The sequence below is a fragment of the Chrysemys picta genome, chromosome 21 (genome assembly GCF_011386835.1).
Source record: "Chrysemys picta bellii isolate R12L10 chromosome 21, ASM1138683v2, whole genome shotgun sequence".
In the NCBI taxonomy this organism is placed as follows: domain Eukaryota; kingdom Metazoa; phylum Chordata; order Testudines; family Emydidae; genus Chrysemys; species Chrysemys picta.
The window spans coordinates 119356-128859 of NC_088811.1; the positions used below are offsets into that span (position 1 = coordinate 119356).

The 9504-nt window shown below is 51.5% G+C and overlaps 1 protein-coding gene across 1 annotated transcript in view; it reads right to left on the minus strand.

Annotated features, from left to right (window-relative positions):
• SLC45A1 (solute carrier family 45 member 1) overlaps positions 1 to 9287 on the minus strand; it is a 91969-nt gene extending 82682 nt beyond the window's left edge. The window contains exon 1 of the mRNA XM_065575139.1: positions 9230 to 9287. The gene's annotated coding sequence lies outside the window, so the exon portion shown is untranslated. The remainder of the gene's footprint in view (positions 1 to 9229) is intronic.
• Positions 9288 to 9504: the final 217 nt, after the last annotated feature.

Consider the following 9504-nt stretch of genomic DNA (forward strand, 5'->3'; position numbering starts at 1 on the left):
AAGTGTATAATTCATTTATTGGGTGTTCTGAGGCATTCACTGCTATAATGAACAAGCAGACCTCGTTCACTAGAAAAAGAGGAGAAGGGGATCCTCCATGGCCCTTTGAGCCCCACACCCATTTGCCCTATATTAAGCTTCTCACCACAGTCACTGTTTAGTCCCCATGTTGTGAACTCCATTTACACTGTATTAACACTTATAACATTTTAATTACCTATGAATAAAACTCAACACAATAAACAAACGTCAGACATTGCAAGCTGCGACTCTATGCCATGCAGTTGACTGCAATTTGGTACATATATCACATCAGGTAACCCAAACATTTTGGGCTGAAATCTATTCAGTTACAATACTGTAAATCTGGAGTAGTCACTGACTTTAATGGAGTAACTCCAGATGTCAAGTGGTATAAATGAGAGCTGAACTTGGTCCTCTGAATCTTTAAGAAGGGGGTATTTGTGAGTTTCCCATTTTGTGGGGAGACGAGTCCTTCTACAATATATCATCTAGTTATAGTAAACCATATAGCCAGCTGAGCAAATACTATTGATTATTTGGGGTGGGTTGATTCTTTAGTGGCTTTCAGTAGCCATAGTTTTGGTGCCACTGACAGTCGGGAGGGGATCAGGTCAAAGGGGCCCTCAGTCATTTACAGAAGAACGAAGACCAGAAAATCGTAAACAGCACAGTAAATGTTTCAACTTTCAAACTGTACAATATAAAAATTCAAACTTACAAAAAATACAATTTTAATTTTCTAATTTAATTGTGTTGATGCCCAAAGGTTTGAGATCTCTGTGCTGCTACAGGCACTAATGGGATACTTACCATAGCCATAAAGAGACTATACAGTAATTATAGTGTTAAGAGGATTGAATTAAATTCAGATCTCTTTAAACTAATAGTAGAAACTTTAAAATTGATTGTAAGGAAAAATGACCTTTCAGCCAAAAAAACTATAGTCAACAGGGGCTTAAGCTGCAGGAAGCCTGTATAAATACTCAAAGAGCTGACTGAGGAGATATATGAGCTGTTAGCGATTATCTTGAAAAGTCATGGAAGATGGGAGAGATTCCAGACAACTGGAAAAGGACAAATATAGTGCCAATCTATAAAAAGGGAAATAAGGACAACCCGAGGAATTACAGACCAGTCAGCTTAACTTCTGTACCCACAAAGATAATGGAGCAAATAATTATGCAATCAATTTGCAAACATCTAGAAGATAAAGTGATAAGTAACAGTCAGCATAGATTTGTCAAAAACAAATCATGTCAAACCAACCTGCTAGCTTTCTTTGACAGGATAACAAGCCTTGTGGATAGGAGGGAAGCGGTAGGCATGATATATCTTGACATTAGTAAGGCCTTTGATATTGTCTTGCATGACCTTCTCATAAACAAACTAGGGAAATGCAACCTAGATAGAGCTACTCTAAGGTGGATGCATAACTGGTTGGAAAACCGTTCCCAGGGAGTAGTTATCAGTGGTTCACAGTCATGCTGGAAGGGCATAATGAGTGGGCTCCCACAGGGATCAGATCTGGGTCCTGTTCTGTTCAATATCTTCATCAGTGATTTAGATAATGGCATAGAGAATACACTTAAAAGGTTTGTGGACAATACCAAGCTGGTAGGGGTTGCAAGTGCTTTGGAGGATAGGATTATAACTCAAAATGGTCTGGACAAACTGGAGAAATGGTCTGAAGTAAATAGGATGAAATTCAATAAGGACAAATGCAAAGTACTCCACTTGGGAAGGAACAATCAGTTGCACACATACAAAATGGGAAATGAATGCCTAGGAAGGAGTACCACGGAAAGAGATGTGGGGGTCATGGTGGACCACAGCTAAATATGAATCAACCGTGTAACACTGTTGCAAAAAATACAAACATCATTCCGGAATGTCTTAGCAGGAGTGTTGTAAGCAAGACACGAAAAGCAGTTCTTCCATTCTACTCCACTCTGATTAGGCCTCCACTAGAGTATTGCATCCAGTTCTGGGTGCCACATTTCAGGAAAAATGTGGACAAATTGGAGAAAGTCCAGAGAAGAGCAACAAAAATTATTAAAGGTCTAGAAAACATGACCAATGAGGGAAGATTGAAAAAATTGGGTTTGTCTAGTCTGGAAAAGAGAAGACACAGAGGGGACATGATAATAGTTTTCCAGTACATAAAAGGTTGTTACAAGGAGGAGGGAGAAAAAAAATTCTTCTTAACCTCTGAGGATAGGACAAGAAGCAATGGGCTTAAATTGCAGCAAGGGAGGTTCAGGTTGGACATTCGGAAAAACTTTCTAACTGTCAGGGTGGTTAAGCACTGGAATAAATTGCCTAGGGAGGTTGTGGAATCTCCATCATTGAAGATTTTAAAGAACAGTTTAGACCAGGGGTGTGTGGGGGGGTGTAGGGCAGAGGGCTGGAGGGTGTGTGGGGGGTGCAGGGCAGAGGGATGGGTGTGTGGGGGGTGCAGGGCAGAGGGATGGGTGTGTGTTGGGGTGGGGAGGTGCAGGGCAGAAGGCTTGGGGGTGCAGGGCAGAAGGCTGGGTGTGGGGGGGTGTAGGGCAGGGGGGTGGGGTGGGGGGTGCAGGGCAGAAGGCTGGGTGTTGGCGGGAGGTCAGGGCAGAAGGCTGGGTGTGGGGGGGTGTAGGGCAGAGGGCTGGAGGGTGTGTGGGGGGTGCTGGGCAGAGGGATGGGTGTGTGTTGGGGTGGGGAGGTGTAGGGCAGAAGGCTGGGTGTGGGGGGGTGTAGGGCAGAGGGCTGGGGCGGGTGTGTGAAGGTGCAGGGCAGAAGGCTGGGTATGGGGGGGTGTAGGGCAGAAGGCCGGGGGAGTGCAGGGCAGAGGGATGGGTGTGTGTTGGGGTGGGGAGGTGTAGGGCAGAAGGCGAGTGTGTGGGGGGTGTAGGGCAGAGGGCTGGGGGTGTGTGGAGGTGCAGGGCAGAGGGATGGGTGTGTGTTGGGGTGGGGAGGTGTAGGGCAGAAGGCGGGTGTGGGGGGTGTAGGGCAGAGGGCTGGAGGTGCAGGGCAGAAGGCTGGGTATGGGGGGGTGTAGGGCAGAGCGCTGGGGGGTGGGGGGGGTGCAGGGCAGAAGGCTGGGGGTGGGGCAGAGGGGTGTAGGGCAGAGGGCTGGGGGGTGCAGGGCAGAAGGCTAGGTGTTGGTGGGAGGTCAGGGCAGAAGGCTGGGTGTGGGGGGGGTGTAGGGCAGAGGGCTGGAGGGGTGCAGGGCAGAAGGCTGGGTGTGTGTTGGGGTGGGGAGGTGCAGGGCAGAAGGCTGGGGTGATCGGCTCGTGGGGGTGCTCCCAGCCCCCTGCCCTGAGCCGCTCAGGGCAGGGAGGGATATGCCCTGTTCCACCCCCTTCCCCCAGGCCCGTCCCTACCTCTCTCTGCCGGCTCTACGGAGCAGCGAGCACGCTGCGCTCGGCTCGGCTCCCGCTCGCAAGGGCCGTCGCCGGCAGGGGAGGAGGGGCCGGAATGCACCATGTTGTGGTAAGAAACGGGGGAGGTGGGAAGCTTGGCTGCCGCAGGACCAAGCTTCTGCCTCCTGCCCCCGCAGGGGAGAGCGGTGGGCAGGGGGGCCTGAGTGTGGTGGGGGGCCGGGACCCCCCCACTCCACTCCCCCCTGCAGGGGCAGGAGGCAGAAGCTTGATCCTGCGGCAGCCAAGTTTCCCTCTTCCCCCGCTTCTTCCCCCAGTGTGGTGCATTCCGGACCCTCCTCCTCCTCACCGGGCAGGCAGCGTGCCACTCAGAATCGGCTCACGTGCCGTGTTTGGCACACGTGCCGTAGGTTGCCGACCCCTGGTTTAGACAAACAGCTGTTAGGGATGGTCTAGATAATACTTAGTCCTGCCTTGAGTCAGGGCACTGGATTAGATGACCTCTCGAGGTCCCTTCCAGTCCTATGAATCATAGAATCATAGAATATCAGAGTTGGAAGGGACCTCAAGAGGTCATCTAGTCCAACCCCCTGCTCAAAGCAGGATCAATTCCCAGCTTTCCCAGAATCATATGATTCTATGCTTTGGGGCATTTGGAAGGGAGACCCTAACCCCTTACTTCTCATTGCCCATTGCAAGGTGCTGTCTGGATTAACTCTGCATTCGCAGTCAGGATTGAAAACATTCTTCAATTTTCCACAGCTTGATGCCATCTTGAAGGCTGTGGGGCTGATCTGTAATAATTCTTGAAAACCATGTTTAATCTGGTTTTGGGGCTAGTTACTGTATGGCTATCTTGGATTATTGTGATGTTTATTGTATGCATATATTGGTTTAGTTAAATAGCTGGTTGTTTGAAAACAAAACACCTCTGAGTAAACACTTGAAGAGAACTAAGAGACTATGACTAGTTTTATGTTCTTAATACCTCGGGCATTAAGAACAGTCATACTGGGTCAGACCAAAGGTCCATCTAGCCCAGTACCCTGTCTTCAGACAATGGCTAATGCCAGGTGCTTCAGAGGGAATGAACAGAACAGGTAATCAAGTGATCCATCCCCATTACCCAGTCCCAGCTTCTGGCAAACAGAGCCTAGGGACACCATCCCTGCCCATCCTGGCTAATAGCCATTGATGGACCTATCCTCCATGAATTTATCTAGTATTGGCCTTCACAACATCCTCTGGCAAGGAGTTCCAAAGATTGACAGTGCATTGTATGAAGATATATTTCCTTTTGTTTGTTTTAAACCTGCTGCCTATTAATTTCATTTGGTGACCCCTAGTTCTTGTGTTATGAGAAGGAGTAAATAACACTTCCTTATTTACTTTCTCCATACCAGTCATGATTTTATAGACCTCTATCATATCTCCCCTTCGTAATCTCTTTTCCAAGCTGAAAAGTCCCAGTTTTATTAATCTCTTCTCATATGGAAGTTGTTCCAGACCCCTAATAATTTTTGTTGCCCTTTTCTGTACCTTTTCTAATTCTAATATATCTTTTTTGGAGATGGGGTGACCATCTTTGCATGCGGTATTCAAGGTGTGGGCGTACCATAGATTTAGGTAGTGGCAACATGATATTTTCTGTCTTCTTATCAACCCCTTTCTTAATGATTCCCAACGTTCTGTTAACTTTTTTGATGGCCGCTGCACATTGAGTGGATGTTTTCAGAAAACTACCCACAATGACTCCAAGATCTTTCTTGAGTGGTAAGAGCTAATTTAGACCCCACCATATATATAGTTGGGATTATGTTTTCCAATGTGCATTTATCAACATTGAATTTCATCTGCCATTTTGTTGCTCAGTCACCCAGTTGTGTGAGATCCCTTTGTAACTCTTCGCAGTCTGCTTTGGATTTAACTATCTTGAATAGTTTTGTATCATCTGCAAATTTTCCAGCTCACTGTTTACCCCTTTTTCCAGATCATTTATGAATATGTTGAATAGGACTGGTCCCAGCACAGACCCCTTGGGAACACCACTATTTACCTCTCTCCATTCTGAAAACTGACCATTCCTACCCTTTGTTTCCAGAGTTTATGCTCCTTTCTATTTTCCTCTATAGGATTTAACTTCCACTTTTAAAAGGATGCCTTTTTGTGTCTCATTGCTTCTTTTACTTAATTGTTTAGCCACGGTGGCACTTTTTTGGTTTCCTTCCTATGTTTTTTTTTAAATTTGGGGTAAACGTTTAAGTTGAGCGTCTATTATGGTGTCTTTAAAAAGTTTCCATGCTTGCAGGGATTTCACTTTTGGCGCTGTGCCTTTTAATTTCTGTTTTACTAACTTCCTCATTGTTGTGTAGATCCCCTTTCTGTAATTTAAATGCTGCCATGTTAGGCGGCTATGGTGTTTTCTTCACCAGAGGGATATTAAATATAATTATATTATGGTCACTATTACCAAGCGGTTCAGCTATATTCACCTCTTGGACCAGATCCACTTAGGACTAGATCTAGAATTGCCTCTCTGCTTGTGGGTTCCAGGACTAGCTGCTCCAAGAAGCAGTCATTTGTTAACTGTGAAGATCAAGCTTTAACTTGGCTGGGACATGTTTTTGCTAGTGCTGGGAATTGAACAGATCAAAAGGACAGTGAAGAATTAGAAAGGCTCTCTCTGACCAGAGGTCAGGCAGTTGTCAGGAAGTTGTTTGCAGAGAACAGTCTGACACATGCTTGAGAATCTGAAAAAGTGAGGCCTTCTTAAGCAGCCTGGGGGTATGGCAAGCCTTAGGTAAGGAAGATATGTGTATAGACCTTTTATAGTTTTTTTAAATACATAAGAGAATTTATGTAATGCTTTGTACCTAATTTTAAAGTCTAGATCTAGACAATACTTTGTTTTAAGAAGTCTGTTCTGCGTCACTGTGTTTACCACTGGTCACCAGTTCCCAAATAAATAAATTAATGGAGATATCCTATCTCCTAGAACTGGAAGGGACCTTGGAAGGTCATTGAGTGCAGCCCCCTGCCTTCACTAGCAGGACCAAGTACTGATTTTGCCCCAGATCCCTAAGTGGCCCCCTCAAGGATTGAACTCACAACCCTGGATTTAGTAGGCCAATGCTCAAACCACTGAGCTATCCCTCCCCATCAAAGAGGAGAACTGCAGGTGCTGAACCCATTCACACCTGCCGGGTAAGCATGGTGCATGCATAGTGCACTGCAGGCCCAGGGCCTGGCCTAAGAGTGGAAGAAGTGCAGGATTCCACAGAGAGGTGAAGGCTCAGGGCTTGGAACTTGAGGGTGTGAGCTCAGAGAGCCCAGATGAGTAATAGAGGTGCAGCTAACCTTGTAACTGGGACAAATACGTAGAAGCATTTTGTTCAAGATTGCCATTGCTGAAGGAGTAGCCTAAAAGTGATTTCCTGACTTCTTGCTGCGTAATTACAAAACCATATTGAATGAATTGTGACTTCGGTCTTCTGTCAAAAACATATTGAATGGAGATTTTAAAAATTCTTGAACTGCATCTACCTGACCAATTTCCAGTGAAATATTCATCCTAAAACTCTAATCCAGGGGTAGGAAACCTTTCAGAAGTGGTGTGCCGAGTCTTCATTTATTCACTTTAATTTAAGGTTTCGCGTGCTGGTAATACGTGTTAACGTTTTTTAGAAGGTCTCGCTCTATAAATCTATATTATATAACTAAACTATTGTTGTATGTAAAGTAAACAAGGTTTTCAAAATGTTTAAGAAGCTTCCTTTAAAATTAAATTAAAATGTTGATCTTACGCCACCAGCCTGCTCAGCCCGCTTCCAGCCTGGGGTTCTGTTCACCTAGGCCTGCAGCGGGCTGAGTGGGGCGACTTGAGGTCAGGGCAGAGGGCTGGGGGGTGTGTGGAGGTGCAGGGCAGAAGGCTGGATGTTGGGGGAAGGTCAGGGCAGAGGGCTGGGGTGTGTGTGGGGGGTGCAGGGCAGAGGGATGGGTGTGTGTTGGGGTGGGGAGGTGTAGGGCAGAAGGCTGGGTGTGTGGGGGGGTGTAGGGCAGAGGGCTGGGACGTGTGTTGTGGGGAGGTCAGGGCAGAAGGCTGGTGTTGTGGGGACGTCAGGGCAGAGGGCTGGGAGGTGTGTGGAGGTGCAGGGCAGAAGGCTGGGTGTTGGGGGGAGGTCAGGGCAGAGGGCTGGGGTGTGTGTGAGGGGTGCAGGGCAGAGGGATGGGTGTGTGTTGGGGTGGGGAGGTGTAGGGCAGAAGGCTGGGTGTGGGGGGGGGTGTAGGGCAGAGGGCTGGGAGGTGTGTTGCGGGGAGGTCAGGGCAGAAGGCTGGGTGTTGGGGGGAGGTCAGGGCGGAGGGCTGGGGGTGTGTGGAGATGCAGGGCAGAAGGCTGGGTGTTGGGGAAGGTCAGGGCAGAGGGCTGGGGTGTGTGTGAGGGGTGCAGGGCAGAGGGATGGGTGTGTGTTGGGGTGGGGAGGTGTAGGGCAGAAGGCTGGGAGGTGTGTTGCGGGGAGGTGCAGGGCAGAAGGCTGGGTGTTGGGGGGAGGTCAGGGCGGAGGGCTGGGGGTGTGTGGAGGTGCAGGGCAGAAAGGTGGGTGTTGGGGGGAGGTCAGGGCGGAGGGCTGGGTGTGTGTGGAGGTGCAGGGCAGAAGGCTGGGTGTTGGGGGGAGGTCAGGGCGGAGGGCTGGGGGTGTGTGGAGGTGCAGGGCAGAAGGCTGGGTGTTGGGGGGAGGTCAGGGCGGAGGGCTGGGGGTGTGTGGAGGTGCAGGGCAGAAGGCTGGGTGTTGGGGGGAGGTCAGGGCGGAGGGCTGGGGGGGGTGGGGAGTGCAGGGCAGAGGGATGGGTGTGGGGGAGGTCAGGGCAGAGGGCTGGGGTGTGTGTGGAGGTGCAGGGCAGAAGGCTGGGTGTTGGGGGAAGGTCAGGGCAGAGGGCTGGGGTGTGTGGGGGGTGCAGGGCAGAGGGATGGGTGTTTGTTGGGGTGGGGAGGTGTAGGGCAGAAGGATGGGTGTGGGGGGGTGTAGGGCAGAGGGCTGGGGGTGTGTGGAGGTGTAGGGCAGAAGGCTGGGTGTTGGGGTGGGGAGGTCAGGGCGGAGGGCTGGGGGGGTGGGGGGTGCAGGGCAGAGGGATGGGTGTGTGTTGGGGTGGGGAGGTGCAGGGCAGAAGGCTGGGTGTTGGAGGGAGGTCAGGGCGGAGGGCTGGGGGGGTGGGGAGGTGCAGGGCAGAAGGCTGGGTGTTGGGGTGGGGAGGTCAGGGCGGAGGGCTGGGGGTGTGTGGAGGTGTAGGGCAGAAGGCTGGGTGTTGGGGGGAGGTCAGGGCGGAGGGCTGGGGGGGTGGGGAGGTGCAGGGCAGAAGGCTGGGTGTTGGGGTGGGGAGGTCAGGGCGGAGGGCTGGGGGTGTGTGGAGGTGCAGGGCAGAAGGCTGGGTGTTGGGGGGAGGTCAGGGCGGAGGGCTGGGGGGGTGGGGAGGTGCAGGGCAGAAGGCTGGGTGTTGGGGTGGGGAGGTCAGGGCGGAGGGCTGGGGGTGTGTGGAGGTGTAGGGCAGAAGGCTGGGTGTTGGGGGGAGGTCAGGGCGGAGGGCTGGGGGTGTGTGGAGGTGCAGGGCAGAAGGCTAGGTGTTGGTGGGAGGTCAGGGCAGAAGGCTGGGTGTGGGGGGGGTGTAGGGCAGAGGGCTGGAGGGGTGCAGGGCAGAAGGCTGGGTGTGTGTTGGGGTGGGGGGGTGCAGGGCAGAAGGCTGGGGTGCTCAGCTCGTGGGAGTGCTCCCAGCCCCCTGACCTGAGCGGCTCAGGGCAGGGGGCTGGGAGGGATATGCCCTGTTCCACCCCCTTCCCCCAGGCCCGTCCCTACCTCTCTCTGCCGGCTCTACGGAGCAGCGAGCACGCTGCGCTCGGCTCGGCTCCCGCTCGCAAGGGCCGTCGCCGGCAGGGGGAGGAGGGGCCGGAATGCACCATGTTGTGGTAAGAAACGGGGGAGGTGGGAAGCTTGGCTGCCGCAGGACCAAGCTTCTGCCTCCTGCCCCCGCAGGGGAGAGCGGTGGGCAGGGGGGCCTGAGTGTGGTGGGGGGCCAGGACCCCCCCACACCGCTCTCCCCTGCGGGGGCAGGAGGCAAAAGCTTGGTCCGG